Source organism: Vanellus vanellus (assembly GCF_965231255.1).
Source record: "Vanellus vanellus genome assembly, contig: HAP1_SCAFFOLD_49, whole genome shotgun sequence".
Lineage (NCBI taxonomy): Eukaryota > Metazoa > Chordata > Aves > Charadriiformes > Charadriidae > Vanellus > Vanellus vanellus.
The window spans coordinates 22,377-40,826 of NW_028126699.1; positions in this window are offsets into that span (position 1 = coordinate 22,377).

An 18,450-nucleotide genomic window follows, 5' to 3' on the forward strand; every position below is an offset into this window, starting at 1 on the left:
TACCTGGGATCACAGGGCCCAAAACCACCGGAATAAACACTCAGGGACAAAGCTGCAAGGAGTCTCGGATGCTTCCCAGAGGATGGAGCATTGTCCAAGGAGAAAATTCATCTCGGGTATCTTCACTGGAGGAGTCTGCGGTTGCTACCCGGGATTGCAGGGCCCTAAAGCACTGGAGAAAGCTCTGCGGGAGACGCCTGGGAGGAGTTCTGGATAGATCCCGCATGATGGACCACTGTCAAGAGAGAAAAATCATCTTGGCTGTCTTCCCTGGAGGAGTCTGGGGTTGCTACCTGGGATGACAGAACCCTAAACGGCGAGAAAAAAGACTCGGGGACATAGCTGCGACAAGTCTCGGATGCATCCCAGAGGATGGAGCTTTGTCCAAGGAGAAAAATCATCTCGCGTATCTTCCCTGGAGGAGTCTGGGGTTGCTACCCGGGATTACAGGGACCCAAACCACCGGAAAAATGTCTGCGGGAGACGCCTGGGAGGAATCTCAGATGCATCCCAGAACATGGAGCATTGTCCAAGAAGAAAAATCATCTCGGGTATCTTCCCTGGAGGAGTCTGGGGTTACTACCCGGGATTACAGGGCCCCAAAACACCGGAATAAACACTCAGGGACATACCTGCAAGGAGTCTCGGATGCTTCCCAGAGGATGCAGCATTGTCCAAGGAGAAAAATCATCTCGAGTATCTTCCCTGGAGGAGTCTGGGGTTGCTACCCGGGATCACAGGGCCCTAAACACCAGGAAGAAAACACTCAGAAACAGAGCTGGGAGGAGTCTCGGGTGCATCCCTCAGGATGGACAATAGTCCAAGGAGAAAAATCAACTTGGGTATCTTCCACGGAGGAGTCTGGGGTTGCTACCCGGGATGACAGGGACCCAAACCACCGGAATAAAGACTCAGGGACATACCTGCAAGGAGTCTCGGATGCTTCCCAGAGGATGGAGCATTTTCCAAAGAGAAAAATCATCTCGGGTATCTTCCCTGGAGGAGTCTGGGGTTGCCACCCGAGATCACAGGGCCCTAAAGCACTGAAAAAAACTCTGCGGGAGACGCCTGGGAGGAATTCTGGGTAGATCCTGCAGGATGGACCACTGTCAAGAGAGAAAAATCATATTGGGTGTCTTCCCTGGAGGAGTCTGGGGTTGCTACCTGGGATGACAGAACCCTAAACCGCGAGAAAAAAGACTCAGGGACATAGCTGCAACAAGTCTCGGGTGCATCCCAGAGTATAGAGCATTGTCCAAGGAGAAAAATCATCCCGGGTATCTTCCCTGGAGGAGTCTGGGGTTGCTACCTGGGATCACAGGGCCCTAAACCCCAGGAAGAAAACACTCAGAAACAGAGCTTGGAGGAGTCTCAGGTGCATCCCACAGGATAGACAATAGTCCAAGGAGGAAAATCATCTTTGGTATCTTCCCTGGAGGAGTCTGGGTTTGCTACCCGGGATCACAGGGTCCTAAAGCATTGGAGAAAACTTGCGGGAGACGCCTGGGAGGAGTTCTGGGTAGATCTTGCAGGATGGAGTACTGTCAAGAGAGAAAAATCATCTTGGGTGTCTTCCCTTGAGGAGTCTGGGGTTGCTACCTGGGATGACAGGGCCCTAAACAACCGGAAAAAACTCTCAGACACATAATTGCGAGGAGTCTCGGATGCATCCCAGAGGAAGGAGCATTTTCCAAGGAGAAAATGCATGTGGGGTATCTTTCCTGGAGGAGTCTGTGGTTGCTACCCGGGATGACAGGTCACCAAAACACTGGAAAAAAAGACTCAGGGCCATACCTGGGTGGGGTGTCGGGTGCATCCCAGAGAATGGGGCATTGTACAAGGAGAAAAATCATCTTGGGTATCTTCCCTGTATGAGTCTGGGCTTGCTTCCTGGGATCTCAGGTCCCTAAAGCAATGATCAAATGGCTCCAGGAGTTGCCTGGGAGGAGTCTTGGGTGGACCCTGGAAGATACATTTTCATAGTAAAAGAGTGTTTTGGTAGAGAATACCATGTCAGGTTTCCATGCTGGGATGGCCCTGAGGTGCCCCCAGTGGAAGCAGAGGAGGGGTTGGGCAGTGCACGTGTCCCCTGGAGCCACCGCTGCCCTGGAGGCCACGCAAAATGTCTTGCTCGAGTGCTCAGGGAACAGGCGATCGCCAGTTTTGGGGTCAGGAAGGAATTTTTTCCCCCGGGGCACACTGGCACGGGCCCCCGGGGGTCTTTCACCTTCCTCTGCAGCCCCGAGCACGGCCCCTTGCCAGGGCTCCTCGGGGCCAGTTGTGGCCAGCGGTTCCCTGTCCTGGCAGGAGCGGGAGTCCAGCAGTGCCCTCCATCCCTCCGCCTCTCCTCCCTGTGCCAGCTTGGCAGGGGCACCTCCGGGACCTCCCTGCACGAGCCCCCCGGGGGTCTTCTGCCCTGGGCCGGGCACGGCCTGCTTGCACAGGCTGCAGGCGCCATGCTGCCTCAGGACGGAGCGGGCAATCGAAGCGGAGCCTCCGTCTCCTCTGCCAGAGCCGCCGGCTGTGCCTCGTCTGTCCCGGCCGCAGCCCGAGAGCGTCTCCACCGGCCCGGGCCCGACCCTGTGCCCCGGGGGAGCCCCGCAGCCTCTGCCCCGCCGCCAGCCCGCCTCTCCCCGGGCCCGTCCCCGTCCCCGTCCCCGCCGGCACCGGGGGGAGCGCACCCAGCGGCCGCAGCCCGGCCCCTCTCCGCACCGCCGCTGCCCGCCGACGGCCGCCCCGACAGACCCCCGGCAGCAGCGGGCAGCGGCGGGGCCGCGCCCGGGGGACGCCCGACGGCTGCGCCGCTGCCCGCTCCCGCGGGGACCCGCTCCCGGGCCCGCCGGCCCCGCGCTTCTGCCCTCGGGCCCCGCCGCGGCCTCCGCAGCCTCCGCGGAGCGAGGCCCACACGCCCCCTGCCCGCAGCCCCCGCACGCACCCACCGGGACCCCCGGCCCCCTCCGCGCCCACACCTGCCCCGCCGCTCCGCCGGGGCTCCCGCCGCACGGCCCGGCCCGGCCCCGCAGGGTCGCAGCCCACTCGAGCCGAGCCCAGCCGAGCCGAGCCGAGCCGAGCCGATCCAGCCAGCCGTGCGGGCAGAGCCGGGCCGAGCCGGGCGGGGGGAGCAGGCGGCAGGCGCGGCCGGAGCGAGGCAGTGCCGCCTCCCCGGGACTCCCTCCCGCCTCTGCCGGGGATGGGGGGCGGGTGGCCGAGCAGCGCAGCGTCCCCGCAGGGCCCTCCCTGCCCTCTGCACCTGCGGGAGCAGACAAGTCCCCCCCAGGAGAGGCACTCGACGCTGTTCCATCCTTCCCCCGCTCTCTGCCCCCCTGCCCGTCCCCAGCGTCTTCCCGTCCTTTGGGACCTGCTCCTTGCTGCCCGGCCAGCTCCTCTGGGAAGCCCCTTCCCGGCCACTCTTGGGCCAGCAGGCAGTGCCAACGGCGTCCCTGGCAAGGGCCTGTGGCCCAACGCCTGTGGCAACCCAGCCCCGTCCTGCTGGGGAGGGCGAGGATGGGGCTGTGCTCGTGGCCGGGCGGGAGCAGTGTGGGTTGGGGGGATGCTGCATGCCCCCAGGGATGCCATACCCGTGGACATGCTGTGCCCGCAGGGATGCCATGCCCGTGGGGGTTGCCATGGCCATTGGGGTGCTGTGCCTGGGGGATCGCCATGTCTGTGGAGATTCTACGCCCACAAGGACGTAGGTGCTGTACCCATGGGGATGCCGTGCCCCTGGAGATGCTGTGACCTTGGTAGTGCCGTTCCCGTTGGGATGCTGTGCCCGCAGTGTGCTGGCACTGTGCGAGGTCTGCTGGTCCCTGCTGCAGGACTGGGTGATCAGTGTGACCATCAGCTGGAACTGCAACCTGGACCTGCCCGACAGCAAGTGCCGCACTTGCTACTCCTTCCACCACCTCCACCCCAAAAGGACTTCGGCTTCCCCTTGGCTACAGCTACAGGTGATAGCCCTGGCCCTGCCCTGGCCCCGCTGCCCCGCATCCTTTATCCAGCCCTGCCCCACCATTCCCACAGTGCCCATTGGTCTGAGGATGCTCTGTGGTGGGGGGGCATCACCCTGGGGTGCTCCAGCCTCAGGCCAGCCCATCCTGTCCCTGCCCGGGTACCGCCGGAGCTGCAAAGGGCCATGGTGGCAGGCTGGGGTAACACTCGCTCTGCCCGAGACCATCCAAGTCCCCCCCAGCTCTGAGTGACATGCTGCCCCCAGAAGGAGTTGCACCCCTGGCTGGGTGGGACATGTCCTACAGCCCCCATGTGTCACCACTGCCAGCCCCAGGCCTGTCAAGAAACCCCCGTGCTCAGCATCCCTGCCTGGGGCTGCTCCCTGCGGGCAGAAGGGAGGGGACGGGGACTGGGTGGGATGGGGGAATGGGGGCGTCCCTATCCTTGAGCCCTGCAGTGCTGACGTGCGGAAACAAACTCCACAACTCACGCCGAGTTATAAAGCAGCTATGTCTATTGCAGCGCTGGGTGCAAGGGGGATCGCTCCTCCAAACTTGCACACCCTAAAGGGTTAGTTATACAGCTTATAGACATGCCATATATACACATTCACAAGGGTTTCGGAGAAGTGATTAACATGCTCATGACTTTTCCGGGAACTCATTACCATAGGCTACTACCCACCCCGGTATGCCCATTATAGTCTCTCGATGGTCCTTCAGAATCCTCTGGGAGTCGTTGACTCCTTTTCAATCACTGTATTGTTTTGGTCAACTGTCCTTATCTGGTTGCCAAAGCCGCTGCTCTATGGCTCCAGATGGCTCTGCTCCTCTGCCACCTCCAAGGTAGAGCTGCCCCAGGGTCACCATTCAGGAGCCTCTCAGCTACGACTCTCGCTATGCATTTTGCCATGTTGCAATGTCTCACTGGATGTTGTTTCCCCGTAGCGGTGCCATGGTGGGGACAGGCACATCCCCCAGCGCTCGTGGGGGGCTGGAGGGTCCTGGGGCTGCTTGCCCTGCTGCGGGCATGTGGGAAGAGCGCGGGGTCCCCCCAGCCCCCTCCGGGCACCGTCCCTGCCCACAGGCTGCCTGCAGAACCTGACACAGGCAGGCACCTTGGTTCGGGCGGCATTGCCCCCCCCGCTGCTACTGCAAGAGGAGGTCGCCCCTGACGGCACCTTGGCGTTGTCCCGAGAGCCCCCGGGGAGCACAGGAGGGGCTCTGCCCGCAGCCCCGGGGACCCTTTTCCCCCGGAGGGGGGCAGGAGCAGGAGCCGCCTGTCCGACGCTGGCAGCCCCTTCCCCTAGAGCTGCAGGGGGACAGCCGGGGGGGCTGCAGGGGTCAGACACGGACGGGTCCGTGGTCCTTCCTGCCCAGCAAGGTCACAGCTCCACCCCCTCAGCTGCATGCACCCCCCCACGGCCACAGCTCCTGCTTCCCCCCTCCCCAAATCTACACCTGCCTTCTACAAGCCAGTCATTTACAGAAATTCAACATTAAAACCGCACCTGGGGGCCAGCACAGCCCTGTGGAGCACAGCTCCAGCCCTCGGTGCCCCCAGACCCCCGTGCCCGGCAGCGGGGGGCAGGACAGCCCCATGGTCCAGCTCTTCTCCCGCAGCTCCTCCGCGTTCGGCTCCCCTTCCCCCTCCTCTTCTGCCCCCGCCACCTCCTCCTCCCACACTCCTCTCTTGCCGCTGTCCTTCTGGAGGGAGACAGGGACGGCGCAGCAGTTCCTCCTGCCCGGCCAACACCTCCCTGCTCAGCTCAACCCCCCCCGCTGCTGCCGGGGTACGGAGCGCTTCCCAGCTCTGACCTCCCCGTAGCGGACGCGAGAGTCCAACTTCCCTCGATACCTCCATAACCGGCTGGATCCATCCAGAGCAGGAACTCCCCGCAGCGGGAGCAGGAGATGGTCAGAGAGCGGAAGATCCCCTCGGCGTGGGTGCGGGAGGGCAGAGACTGCAGTCCCCCCCCGCGTTGGCATCGCCCCGAGTTCAGAGCCTTCTCTGGGGGACACTGTGGGGAGGAGGCGGTGCTGGCAAAGGGGGGGGGGGTCCCTTCTCCCCTCCCACCACTGGGGTAGCGATGGGCCGACCCCATCCGACCCCATCCGAGCGGAGCCGACCCCATCCGAGCGGAGCCGAGCCCCGCCGGTGCCCGCGGGCGCGGTGCGGCTCCTCCCGCCGCGGGTGACGGCGCGCAGGAACCGGCCCCGCGGCACCGGGCGCTGCAGCTGCTCGTCCCGCTGCGCTCCGGCGGGGCGGCGCGGGCTCGGGGAGCTCCTGCCCAGGGCGGGGGCGGGCGGGCGGAGCGGGGCGCTGCCGGGGGCCGGGGGGCGGCCCGCGGGGGAGGGGGCGTGTGGCGGTGGGAACGCGCGGACTGCGATATGCAGGATCGAAACCGGAATCCGCTGTATTAAGCAAGCGTGCTCTTTACATACTTTCCTACCTCCTACCAAGGCCAGTAATTGCCTACTTTGCTTGTTTATACCATCGCGTACTCCAAAAGATTGGAGTTCCCACCGAAACGTGGAGTTCTCCACGTTCCCACCGAAAAGGGAATCTCTCTTCCCTGTGAGCAGCACCTCCTTATCTCGGGAGGAGCTTCACACAACTTCGTCGTCTGCCAGAACAGTGCTGCAGCTGCTTATTCCTCCCTATTAGTTCTACCCCACTTAACCCTTCTTTTGCCTCAGTCCCCACATCTCCCCCTTTTTTGTTTTTCAATTAGAAACGCCGAGTTTATCATCTTCTGCAGGGCCCTTTGCAGACAAGAGTATAAACATGGAACAATTAATGCTATAAAAAAAATTATGATCAATATCATTAATCCTGTCTTAATAATTGCAGCTATCCATCCTGTAATTCCCCAACCAGATAACAAATCGTTCAACCAATTCCATTCATTGTCTACTTGCAACTTTCTGACCCCCTCCTTTAACATTTGAATGCTTTTACGCACAGATTCTGAATGATCTGACAGATTCACGCGACACACTTGTGAAAGACCAAAGTAACCGCTGGGCTGTAGCCGGCCCACACAAAAACCAACTTCCTCGTACTTTCACCGCTGCAGCAAAAGTTGTCGCCAACATCTCCATGTTATGAGAGTTAGAACCGATTCTTTGACATGCCTCAATCATTTGGACTATCGTCGGATTTTGTAACGAACGCAAAATACACTGACATTCATAATTAGCATTTCCCACAACAAGCTGCGTTAACAAAGACTCTTTCGCAGCAGCATTCGCTGCTTGCAAGGGCTGCCACTTGGCAAGCAGATTTCCACATTGACTCAAATAATACCATTTGCGTAGGAGTAAGTATTAAACGTGTAATTTGCCAAATATCATAGGGTGTTAACTCATTCCCCCAAAATATTCCTTGTAGCAAACTTTGAGTATGTGGTGCACTTAACCCATTTTGCATAACAGTTTGTCTCAAGTCTTTAATTACTCCATAAGGAAAAGGCGAGTGCTCATTAGGCTGATCCGTTCGTCGTAAGACGGGACACGCTATTGCATTTCCACATGCTGTATCTCCACTGTCCAGTGCCTTTTGCTTTATTTGCCTCCATTTTTCAAGTGGATCATATCAAAAAGGGACATCTTCATTAAAGTCTGCTAACATAGTACCTTCCCCTGTGAAACTTGCAGTATTAGACTTCGTAGGTGATTCATAAAATCCTGGCAAATCAGAGTGAGGCTGTCGCTTAAGTTTTGAAGCATCTGCGTTAGATTTTGTTGGATCAGGGCAATCTCGTAACTCTGAACTTTCCTTAACCACAAACTCAGTCTGAGATGCCCGATCTCCTGGACTCTCGTGCAGTTAATGCTGTTTTAGCAGTTTCCACTATGGAATCACAGAATCATGGAGTTTTCAGAGTTGGAAGGGACCTCTAGAGATCATCTAGTCCAACTCCCCTGCCAAAGCAGGATTGCCCAGAGCACATTACTCAGGACTGCATCCAGGTGGGTCTTGAAAAGCTCCAGAGAAGGGGACTCCACCACCTCCCTGGGCAGCCTGTGCCAGTGCTCTGACACCCTCACCGTAAAGAAGTGTTTCCATGTATTTGAACGGAACTTTGTGTGTTCTAACTTGAGCCCATTGCCCCTCGTCCTTTCACTGGGAACCATTGAAAAGAGCCTGGCTCCATCCTCCTTCAACCCACCCTTTAGATACTCATATGCCATAATAAGGTCTCCCCTCAGCCTTCTCTTCTCCACGCCAAAGAGTCCCAGCTCTCTCAGCCTTTCCTCATACGGGAGATGCTCCGATCCCTTCATCATCTTAGTTGCCCTTCGCTGGACTCGCTCCAGCAGTTCCCTGTCCCTCTTGAACTGGGGAGCCCAAAACTGGACACAGTATTCCAGTTGTGGCCTCACCAGTGCAGAGTAGAGGGGGAGAATGACCTCCCTCGACCTACTGGCCACACTCTTCCCTATGCAGCCCAGGATTCCATTGGCCTTTTTGGCAACAAGGGCACATTGCTGGGCCATGGATAATTTACTGTCTACTAGGACCCCCAGATCCTTCTCCTCAGAGCTACTTCCCAGCAGGTCCGCCCCTAACCTATACTGGTGCTTTACATTCTTCCTCCCCAGGTGCAGGACCTTGCACTTGCTTTTGTTGAACCTCATTAGGTTCTTCTCTGCCCAGCTCTCCAGCCTGTCCAGGTCACGCTGGATGGCAGCACGGCCCTCTGGGGTGTCAGCCACCCCACCCAGTTTGGTATCATCAGCAAACTTGCTGAGGATACACTCTGTCCCCTCATCCAGGTCATTAATGAATATATTAAACAAAATTGGACCAAGTCTTGACCCTTGGAGGACACCACTGATTACAGGCCTCCAACTAGACTCTGTGCCGCTGATCACAACCCTCTGAGTTCTGTCCCACAGCCAACTCTCAATCCACCTCGCCGTCACCTCATCTAGCCCATACTTCCTCAGCTTCCCAATGAGGATGTTGTGGGAGACAGTGTGAAAAGCCTTGCTAAAGTCAAGGTAGATGACATCTACGACTCTCCCCTCATCCAGCCAACCACTTATAACATCATAGAAAGCTATTAGATTGGTCAAGCATGATTTACCCTTGATAAATCAATGTTGACCACTTCCAATAACTTGCTGTTCCTCAACATGTTTGGAGATGACATCCAGAATGAGTCGCTCCATTACCTTCCCAGGGACAGAGGTGAGACTAACTGGTCTGTAGTTCCCTGGGTCCTCCTTCTTGCCTTTTTTGAAGATTGGAGTGATGTCAGCCTTCCTCCAGTCCTCAGACATCTCTCCTGTTCTCCATGACCTTTCAAAGACGATGGAGAGTGGTCTAGCAATAACATCTGCCAGCTCTCTCAGCACTCGCGGGTGCATCCCGTCAGGGCCCATGCACTTATGAATGTCCAGCTTGGCCAAGTGGTCTCTGACCCGGTCCTCCTCAACTGAGGGAAAATCTTCCTCTCTCCAGACCTTCTCCTTTGCCTTCAGAGTATGGGATTTGTGAGGGACAGCTTTAGCAGTGAAGACCAAAGAAAAGGCGGCATTCAGGAACTCTGCCTTCTCTGTGTCTTCCACCACTAGGGCACCTGTCTCATTCACCAGTGGGCCTACATTTTCCCTAGTCTTCCTTCTTCTATTGATATACTGAAAGAATCTCTTATTGTCTTTAACTGCAGTGGCCAAGCTGAGTTCTGAAGTTCACTTGTGCTGTTGTCAGAAGTTTACGTGTGCTGTTTTCTTCTCCTGGCAACGACAGCAGCAGAGCAGTCGGAGGAGAAGGGTGAGTGCCAGGCTGGTAGTGCGGAGGGGCGTGTGTGTGTGATGTGCGTGGTGGCCCCGGAGGGCACTGAGAAGGGTCAGTTGGTCCGGCTGTGCGGGAGGATGCTCTGCCCGCGGCGACCACCCGAGCAAGCGCGGCCTTGGGGAAGCGTCTGGTTGAGTGTTGGTGTGCTGGAGAAGAGCTGGGCAGGTGTCCCAAAGGGCAGCCTTTGGTGGGACCCCCTTCAGCCCAAAGCTTTGTGGGACCTTTTTGAAGCCACTCTGGTGAGGCCTCTGCTCCTTCCACCCAAGTAATTTATGTTTCACACCATGGAGTGGTCATTTCTGACTGCATCCTCAGCAGGACCTGGGGCCAGTGGCTGTAGCTTCAACTGTGGAGCTCGAGAGACCTGGCAAGGATGGAGGAGAAGGAATGAGGCTCCTGGTGAAGGGAGGGAAGTGAGGAGGTGCAGTGTCCACGCTGGCCTTGAGGACTGGCTGGGCAGGAGAGGACATGTTGGTGTAGGAGCCATGGAGCAGCCCGTGGCCAGAAGCAGAGGGTGGACACGGGGAGCGTGGGCTCAATGTGAGAGGGAGCACAACCTCGGTGCAGCGGGTTTAACTAGAGGGCTGGGAGCAAGAGTTGGGTCTGCTCCTTCTCCACGTGAGAAATGGTGGTTTGCAGGTAGCATCTGGTTGCACTTGCTGGAACGCAGAGCAGGAGAGAGTTGTGTCTACTGCCAGGGGAAGTTTCTGATGGATTTGAGACATGGAAGAGTTGACGAGGCTTTGGGTTGGGTTGACTTGGGTTGGAGTGCTGGCACGCACCCCTTGCTGCTTTCCCCCCTGTCCCCAGCCCAGGTCTTGGGGGAACATCTTCCTCAGCCTTGGCTTTCTCTTCTCTTGGACCTGGAAAAGTGAAACGATGATGGAAATCAGAGCCAAACCAGACATGGTGCTCGGTTCTCGCCAATCCCCTACTTTCTGCGCAGGGGACCGATGGTGGTCACAGCACGGTTTCAGCTTTGCGGGGTTGCGGCTGCTCTGAAAGGCCGTTGGGGCCGGTTTTCCCCTACAAAGGCAGGACACAGGCAGAAACATGGCAGTGGGGAGGAACTGGGGGTACCTGGGTGTCCCCATCCGCATCCCAGCCCCGTTGTGCTGGGTCGGGGCCGCAGCTCACCCCAATGCACCCTCGGGTGCCCCCGTGCTCTGTGAGGGGGGGTTTCAGGGCCTGAAGGGTTGTCCCCGTGTCCCTGCCGGGCTCATGGTGGTGGCACGCTGCTCTGCGTCGGGCTGGGGGTGGCGAAGAAAGGTCTGGCACACTGTGGCCGTCACTGACCCTCGTTTTCTCTCCCACCATAGAGCTCCTCGGCGTACCTCTCGGGTCTGTACGGAGCCCCCCTGGCCGGCGCCTGCTCCAGGCTGAACAACCCCAACGCTCAGCCTGTCCTCCCAGCAGAGGGGCTCCAACCCTTCCAGCATCTCCATGGCCTCCTCTGGCCCCGCTCCAGCAGGTCCATGTCTTTCCTATGTTGGGGGCTCCAGAGCTGGACGCAGTACTCCAGGTGGGGTCTCACCAGAACGCAGCAGAGGGGCAGAACCACATCCCTTGCCCTGCTGGCCCACTTCTTCTGATGCAGGCTGGGATATGGATGGCTTTCTGGGCTGCGATCATGTGTTGCCGGCTCATGTTGAGCTTCTCATCAATCAGCACCCCCAGGTCCTTCTCCTCAGGGCTGCGCTCCGTCCATTCTCCGCCCAGCCTGGATTTGGGCTTGGGATTGCCCCGACCCACGTGCAGAACCTTGCACTGGGCCTCATTGACCTTCATGAGGTTGGCATGTGCCCACCTCTCCGGCCTGTCATTAGTAGAAGGCCAGGCTTGCAGCACCCTGGTTATCAGCCCGGCTTGGGTGGGAGGGGATGCTCCTGCATGGGGGGGGTTGCCCTGCACTGGGGGGGAAATGCCACAGAGGGAAGGTCTCGCCAAAGTGGGGGCCGCGCTCATGCTCCCTCTCCCCCATCCCTCCCCAGATCGCCCCGGCAGAAGGTCCCGAGGGCAGCGAGCGGATGGTGATCATCACAGGGCCGCCCGAGGCTCAGTTCAGGGTGCGCTGGGTGGGGGCTGTGGGTGGGGGGGACAGTAAGGGACAAGTCGCGGGCGTCCCTGTGGTCACCACTGTGCTGCCAGCCTGGCTTGGCCTCCCTCAGCGCCAGGGGATGCTCTTTGCTGGGTACAGTGGTTTTGATGCTGCTGGACGTGGGGACATTATCAGCTTTGGGGATGGAGAGGCACAGCGGGCGTTGCCTGATGGTTTTCCTTCCCGTCCGTCTGCTCCCCAGGCCCAGGGGTGAATATTTGGGAAGCTGAAAGAGGCAAACTTCTTTAACGCGAAAGAAGTGAAGCTTGAAGCCCACATCAAGGTGCCTTCCTTCGCTGCTGGCCGTGTGATAGGCAAAGGTGGCAAAACGGTAGGTGGTGGTGCCCCGGGGACGCAGAGTTGGGCATCACCCATCACCCCTGCCCACCCCAGGGGGACAAATCCCGGGTGCACAGTGGTTTCAGTGACGTCTTGACCCTCAGCCCCCATGTCCTGGTGGTGGTTCTCGTTGGTCCCAAGGAAGGGGGAGACACACAGGGTGCCTGGTGCCGTCGTGACACCGGTAGTGGAGGTTTTTGGCTCTTCCACAACAGAAGCCTCTTGTGGTTCCTCCAGGTGAACGAACTGCAAAACTTAACCAGTGCAGAAGTCATTGTGCCATGAGACCAAACCCCGGACGAGAACGAGGAGGTCATCGTTAAAATCATTGGGCATTTCTTTGCCAGTCAGGTACTGTTTGGCTGTGGCTTTACCCGATATTCCCCGGCCGCTTTCATCCACCGAGGAAAGGTGTGGGGCTTGCTGAGCCCAGCACCACCCGAGCGACCTGCTGCTCTTCTTTTGGGAGGTCCCTGTGTCCCCAAGAGGCACTGAAGGTGTTTCGGTAGCTCCCCCCGGCTGTGGGAGTGCTGAAATTGAAGATTGGCTTGATTGAGCTAAAAATGGGTGTTTTGGATGCTGTGCAGAGCAGCGCCCAGGGTGTGAATGGACTCCCCGGTGCGGGCAAATCCATGCGCATCCCACCTGGGTGCATCTTCCATAACCTTGTCTCCTGTCCACTTCGGCGGGATGGCGACCCCCCCAAAAATTCAGGCTCTCTCGAGGAGTGAAGCACAAGTTAAAAAAAAAAAAACAAAACAAACAACCGGAAATTAATTACAGCTTGTCCAGAGTGACAAGTTGGGAGCAGCGAGATGCTCGGTGGGGGCTCGGGAGTTGGTGGTGGGGGGAGAAGCGGTGCCCTGACCCCCACCTCTTGCTTTCCCCCTCTCCTCCCCAAGACTGCACAGCGCCAGATGAGGGAAATGCTCCAGCAGGTGAAGCAGCAGGAGCAGAAACACGCTCCGGGAGCCCCGGCCTCGCAGCACAGCAAGGGAGGCTCCCGCCGTGCCGCCCAGCACCGCCCGATGAATGTAACCCTGCCGCCAGACATCCCCCCCCAACCCCTCCCCCACCCCCAGCAGGTCAGGGGAGCAAACCAAAGACCCCCCCCAAACACACAGCCCCCCATTCCCCGCGGCGCTGCGAGGATGCACAGCCGAGGGGTACGGGGAGGGCTCTCTCCATCCCACAGCCTCCCCCTTCCTCCTCCCTCGCCTCCCGACGCTCTCCCTTTAGTTGGACTAACGTGGGCAGGTTTGGGTACCTCAGCACCTCACGCTTGTGTCTCCCTTTTAGAGATTCTGTATGCCTTGGAAACCTGAGAGTTGGAGGGTTTTTTTATTAATTTTCTAATAAAAAAAGAACCGTGTTGGAAAAGCGATGGGGATAGGCAGCACTGTGGTCATTCTCTCCGGGGCGTTGTGGAGGAAGGCTGCCAGTCTTCCTCCCAGTGTACTTTTCCCCGTTGGCTCCAGACTGCTGCTGGGGCTGAGCTCTGAGCCGCCAGAGCGGTTCTCAGCAGACGGTCACTCGGCGCAGACAATGAGGCCCTGAATAGCCCTTCCTGTGCTCTTGATGGCTCCGGACGGCTCTGCTCCTCTGCTGCTTCTAAGGTGGGGCTGCCCCAGTGCCCTCACTCAGGAGCCTTTTGTCTGTGCAGGTCTCACTTGTGACAGGGGGTGGGGGTGTTGCCAAACTAACTGCTGTGTTGCGATGTGGGAGTGGGTGTTCCTGCCCGTGTCAGTGCCAGAGCTCTTCCGTAGGCTCCTTCTGCCAGCGGAGAGCCAGGGGCCGCTCCTTCGGGAGAGAGCTTGTTTAAAAAGAGGGGAAAAAAAAAAGGGGGGGGGGGGGGAGGAAAAAAAAAAGTGGGAAAAGAAAAAAGGGGAAAAAAGAGAAAAAAAGGGGAAAAAAGTGAAAAAATGAGAAAAGTGAAAACGGGGGAAAAGGGGGAAACAGAGAAAAAAGGGAGATAAGGAAAAAAAAAAAAAACCAAAAAGGGAAAAAGAACAAAGGGGAAAAAGAGGAAAAAAGTAAAAAAAGAGAAAAAGTAAAATGGGGAAAAGGAGAAACAGAAAAAAGGGGGAAAAGGCAAAAAAAAGGGAAAAAGAAAAAAAGGGGGAAAAGAGAAGAAAGGAGGGGGAAGCGAAAAACAAAAGGGAGAAAGAAGAAAACCCCACATATTAAAAAAGAAAGGTAGAAAAGAAAAAAAACCTAACAAACTAAACAAGGAAGGAAAGTGGGAACAGCCGCCGGGCAGGAGGAGGGACAGGAGCCGGGGGAGGGGGGGGGCCGTGGGGGGAGGTGGCGGTGCCAGCGCCGGCCCCGGGGGCTGCGACACCACGTTTTTGTCCTCTACTGCAAAGTGTTCTGTGAAAAACAACCAACCAAATCCCACCCACCGACAACATCAAAAAACAAAGAGAAATCTCTCCAGCTCACACGAGCCTGAGCTCGCTCTCCGTTGCTCTCTTTCCAGTGTCTCGGGGGGGTCACGGCCGAGCTGAGATTGGGGGGTGGTGGTGGTGGGAGTTTGCCCCATGGCTGTGATGGGGGGAGAAGGGGTGGGTGGGGAGTGGGGGATGTGGTGTGGGGGTTTTTTGGGGGGTGGTGGTTTTTTGCCAGGTGTCGCTTTACCCAGTGGCTCGGGGAGGCGTTGGCATCAGGAAGCCTGTGCTAAAGCGGGGTGGGGGCCTCGCCGCAGTTGGTTAGCAGAGCCAAAGTGGTTACTTATGGTTATTAATGGTGCACTAATTACGCCCGTGTAACTGGGAAGCTCAGATGCCCCCTAAGCACCCCCCCCCCCGGTGCTTCTCTAGCCAGGCGAGCGCTGGGCGTCCCCCCCACAGGAGAGGAGCGCACCTCCAGGATGGGTAGAAGGGCGTCACCCAACGGGGAGAGGACCAAGATGGGGCTTGGGTGTCCCTTGGGGTGGCGGGGTAGGGCTGCTGGGGGCTGCCACGATGAGGGACACCCCCACGCCTTTCTCCATGGCTCCCACAGCTCTGCTCCCTCCCTCCCTCCCACCCATCCAGTGCCGCCGGAGAGGTGGTGTCCCCCCTCCCGGGGTGGGCAGGGGCTGTGCCACCCCATCTAACACCTCAACGCACCAAAGCACCTCACTGGGGGAGGGACCCTGTGCCTGGTAGCCCCATGCGCCCCAGCACTGTAAGGATGGGGCTGAGCCCCCACCACGGCCACCCTGTGCAAACCAAAGACCCCCACACAGACCCCCCCCCCCCATTCCCCGCGGCGCTGCGAGGATGCACAGCCGAGGGGTACGGGGAGGGCTCTCTCCATCCCACAGCCTCCCCCTTCCTCCTCCCTCGCCTCCCGACGCTATGCCTTTAGTTGGACTAACAGAGGCAGAGAGACAGAGAAAGAGAGTTTTTATTATTATTTTTTTATTTTTTATTTCCTAAAAGCCACCTGTTTTTCATCCCAGGCATGGCCAGAGGAGCTCGCCCAGCGTTGAGGGGGGGAGGTTGGGCTGTGTCGCGCAGCGCAGCGGCTCATCAGTTTTTAGAATTAATGCAATGATAACGAAACTAATGGCGATTTTTAAGTTTTGTAAGGATTTTAATTCTTTATTTATTTATTTCATTTCAGAGGGGGCAGGGGCGGAGGGGGTGTTTGTTTTTTAGCAGAAGCCGGCTTTTCTAGAGGTTAAAGGAAAGGCCATGCTTGGATATAAATGCTTTGGGGAAAGATCCCGGTTGCAAAGAGAGAAGGGGGGAAGAGCCAGATTTCCAACAGGTTGTCAGCTCAGGGCTGGGGGAAAAAAAAACAAACAACACACTAGCAAAATTATTTTTTTTTTTTTTAATTTCAGAAGTAACACACACATAACCCCAACCCCATGTGACACACACACATCCACACACAAAAACTACCTCAGGTTTTCGTACCTCAGCACATGGCGCTTCTGTTTCCCTTTTAGAAATTTTGTGTGCCTTGTAAATCTGATAGCTGGAGCATTATTTTTGTTTATTTTCTTAATAAAAGAAAAAAAAAACGAGTTGGAAAACACACTCTCTACTGAGTGCGAGGCGGGAGAAGGAAAGCAATCCCACGGGTGCCAGAGCTCTTCCATAGTCTCCTTCTGCTGGCTGAGAGCCAGGGGCCGTTCCTTCGGAGAAAGCTTGAGAGATGTTTGAAAAGAGAAAAAGAAAAAAACCAAAAGAAAAAAATGGGGGGAGAAAAAAAAAGAGGGGAAAGAAGAACAAAGAGAAAAAGAGATAAAAGGGGGGGAAGAAAAAAGGGGGAAACGGAAAAAAAGGGAAAAGGAAAAAAAGGGGGGGAAGAGAAAAAAAAAGGAAAAGGAAACAAAACCGCCAAATATAAAAAAAGAAAGGTAGAAAGGAAAAAGCAAACAACCAAACCAAGCAAGGAACGGGGTGAAAGCCACCGGGCAAGAGGAAGGACGAGAGCCAGGGGGTGAGGTGGCGGCCCCAGCGCCGGCCCCGGGGGCTGTGACACCACACTGCAAAGTGTTCTGTGAAAAAAACCAACCAAACCCCACCCAACGACAACAACATCAAAAAACAAAGAGAAATTTCTCCAGCTCACAAGAGCCTGAGCTCGCTCTCCGTTGCTCTCTTTCCAGTGTCTCGGGGGGGTCACAGCCGAGCTGAGATTGGGGGGTGGTGGTGGTGGGAGTTTGCCCCATGGCTGTGATGGGGGGAGAAGGGGTGGGTGGGGAGTGGGGGATGTGGTGTGGGGTTTTTTTGGGGTGGTGGTGTTTTTTTGCCAGGTGTCGCTTTACCCAGTGGCTCGGGGAGTGTGACGAAACGGGAAAAAAGGCTTCACTGAGAGGTTCAAATTAACAATTTCTTTGGACTTCACTCACGGGCCCAATACGTCACTATTACAAGTTCTGTGTGTGCGATGGTGATAACACTATTGCAGTTTAGAAGCAATTAGCGGGATCCACTATTGCGAGCTACAAATGCCCCCGACAAGTAGCAACACAAACCACAAGGGCGCTAGATATTAATACCTTAAAAGAGTGCACCAGTCACAAACTCAATCGCATGCCCTATACCGTACGGATGGTTCTTAGTCACTTAACCTCTCTCTCTCAGGTGAGGTCGCTCCATCCCGGGGAAGTTACCCTGTACAGCGTCCTGGATGGGGGGGCAGATCTCCGAGGGGCCAGCTGTATCCTTGGAGGATTCCCCATTTGTCTCCCCAGACCCCGCGGTTTATATTTCCTGACTCGGTGAGGGTGCAGGATTATGCCTGAGCGGATTACACTGTCTGGGATATTTCCCTCTGGTGGTGCCATAGCGAAGTCTCTGTTGCCAATTTGTGATGTCCGGCGCTCACTGTCACGGGAATAGTGGTGGGATGGGACTCGGGGCATTTTGTTTGTTAAGGGCCATTTGGTTTTGGTTGTTCTGTGCCATCTGGAGATAAGCCCGGGCTGAGCTGTTTTGCAGCTCCCCCCAAGTTCTCTCTGCACAGCCAAGGCACAGCGGGGATGGAGCTGAGTGGGATGGCAGCTCCCTGCCTCTCACCTCTGGTGCTCTGAAACCGGCTTGGCTGGCTGCTCCCACACAGTGTGTTACTGGCTTGCCCAGCAGGTAAAGAACCCAGATTTGGGACGCCACTGGGGTGTCCGTAAGGGGTCCTGGACAGCCCTTATGGGGTCCTGGGGGGGAACTCTTGCAGGCCAGAGGGTGTCTGGGGCAGCCCTTCAAGGATCTGGGGGTCCCCTCTGGTGCCTCTGGGGAGGGTTTTGTGGCTAGAGAGGGCCCAGCTGGTTTCAAGAGGTGCTTCCTCCCTTTCTCCAGCCCACCCAGCTCCCACGACACCACCACCCCCCCAGGCTGGTGGGTGCCCGCAGTGCCAGCCTGTCCCACTGGGTCGGGCACTGAGGGGGGCACAGCCCCAGCCGCGGGATGGGAGGATGAACCACAGCACCAGGGATAGAGACCAACATTTTATTTCTTTAACATTTCCCATGGGGGGCACCCCAGGGTTGCGTGGCTGCACCGCAGCTGGTGCCAGGAGGGACTCCAACATCCCTCCCTGTCATGGTTTGGCCTCAGCCAGCAACAAAGAACCACGCAGGCGCTCGCTCGACTCCCACAGCTGTGGAAAAATCGGCAGAAAAGGGGCAAAACTCGTGGGTTGAAATATTATAATTTAACAGAACAGACAAAGGGAAGAAGAAAGAAAAACATTAACACCGGTAAAGGAATATAAGAACGCAATTACAGTACTGCCGTGCAGCGCACCGACTGCACCCG